Consider the following 2,196-nt stretch of genomic DNA (forward strand, 5'->3'; position numbering starts at 1 on the left):
CTTTGTATAATTCTATTTATATGAAATGTCCAGAATAGACAAATATATAGAGACAGAAAGTAAATTAATGGTTGCCAGGGGCTGAGGCCATTGAGGAGAAATGAGGAGTGAATAATAATGAATACGGAATTTCTTTTAGAGTAATAAAAATGTTCTAGAATCAATTGTTGTGATGGTTGCATAACTCTATGAATATACTAAAATTCATTGATTTGTACACTATAAATGGGTTAACTGTATTTCAATACAATTATGGTATAAAGTGTAAAATTTGGTGATTAGTACACTGTTATGGGAGAATTTTCTTGGGAAGTATATCTCAATAAAGCTGTGTTTCTTTTTTTTTTTTTTTTTTTCTATCTTTCTCTTTATTCTCAAAACATTATGGTGTTAAATAAAGTCCAAGAGGTATTGGGCTGGTCCTTATTTGGTCTCCAGTGCTTTAGGTGCTGTAGAACTGAGTGCCCAGGAATGTGAGAGTATGACTTCAAAACATTAGTAGTAGCTACTGTATAAAGTTCAAAGGCCCGAGTCAAATCCTGGGCATGTGGTAGGGCATGGGCTCCAACTCTTGGGGGAGAACAGCGGTGGAAACCACTTTAGAAGACACTGAGCAAAAGAGGTCCTGGCACCAGAAGGGTTTAGTGGTAGATAGTGGGGAAGGTGAAGGATAGGAGTCGTCCTCTCCTTTTAGCTACTACCTAAGGGCAGAGGCACATGATACCAGCAGAGGGCCAAAATAAGTAGCAGCAACTTGGATCTCATGTGGGAGATGCCAGACTTCAGGGCAGGTCAACTGGCATTATCAGAGAGTGGGATGCTGGCCATAAGAATGGTGACAAACTGTTCCAATTTCTGAGCAGCTTGTTTCCCGGTCTCTAATACTTCCTCATGATTGGCCTTCTCTAGGCTTTCATAATCCATGATGACCTTGTTAGTGATCAGTGAGAAGCCAAAGACTCGAAGTCCACAGTGCCGTGCAACTATAACTTCTGGTACTGTGCTCATGCCAACAGCATCTGCCCCCAGCTTCTGCAGCAGACGACACTCTGCCACAGTCTCAAAGTTGGGGCCTGCCAACATGACATAGGTACCTTCCTGAGCTCTCGCTGCTCTCCCATTTGTTTCCAGGTATTGAGAGCCTTCTGTCTCATAGTCCGGTTATAGGCATCAGACATGGCAGGAAAACGAACTCCAAATCTTTCATCATTAGGCCCTTTGAGAGGGTTCTGACCACAGAAACCAGGTAGGTTGATGTGATCACGGATCAGCATGATATCTCCAACTTCAAACTTGGGGTTAAGACCTCCAGCTGCATTGGTGACCACCAGGGTGTCCACACCCAGAAGGTGGAAAACCCTCACGGGGAATGTCACCTTCCAGGGTGAATACCCTTCATACATGTGGAACCTGCCCTGCATCATCACACAGCCTCTGCCATTCAGGAATCCAAACACCAGTCGACCAGCATGACCTGGCACTGTACTTCGGGGAAAGTTGGGTATCTCACTGTAGTCAAAGATCTGGGCGTGAGTTAATTTATCACTAAGACCTCCTAATCCAGAACCACAGATCACTGCCACTTGAGGTCGGTGCTTGGTGTGAGACAGAAGCCATTCTGCAGTGTTCTGATAATCTTCATATGTGTATTCGTTCTCCATGGCCCTGCCGACGCCCTCTCGATGAGTCTTCTCGGCTCCGACCTGCCCCGCTGAGCTGAGCGACGGTCACCGGGTCTGGTCGGCACAGGCAGTGAAAGCTGTGTTTCTAAAAAAAAAAAAAAAAAAGGACTAGAAGAAGGAGACATCAGTATGTTAAAAATGTAGAGTCATTTTCCTGGTTAAAATATATCTTATGAGCATCACGTTTCAGATGTATGTATTTATGTATCCATATCTACAGAAAAATTTCTAGTTGCTATGTCAAAGATTTCCATTCATGGTCTTGAATGTTCTGCATTTTAATTAATGACCTAGAAGTCCACTTGCCTCCCCAAATCCACTCTCCACCCTGCTCTCTGTTGGGAGGTTGGCTTATATGAATAATGCCAATGGGCTCCTGTGGCTTATATTTGGGCCTGGTCTTGGGGACCTCCAGAAGGAGATACAATGGAGGGAGAAAGCCCCCCCTTCCTGCAGTCCAGCAGGTGACTGCCTCATCTTGAGAGACAGGATGCTTTACCTTGATCCTCCCTCT

The 2,196-nt window shown here is 44.4% G+C and overlaps 1 pseudogene across 1 annotated transcript; it reads right to left on the reverse strand.

The window, feature by feature from the left end:
- Positions 1–610: 610 nt before the first annotated feature.
- LOC103276744 lies at positions 611–1,707 on the reverse strand (annotated as a pseudogene). Its single transcript, XR_002481329.1, has one exon. The product of XR_002481329.1 is annotated as a purine nucleoside phosphorylase pseudogene (transcript).
- Positions 1,708–2,196: the final 489 nt, after the last annotated feature.

This window comes from Carlito syrichta, unplaced genomic scaffold (genome assembly GCF_000164805.1).
Source record: "Carlito syrichta isolate Samal-C Ts95f unplaced genomic scaffold, Tarsius_syrichta-2.0.1 Scaffold316362, whole genome shotgun sequence".
Classification (NCBI taxonomy): Eukaryota; Metazoa; Chordata; class Mammalia; order Primates; family Tarsiidae; genus Carlito; species Carlito syrichta.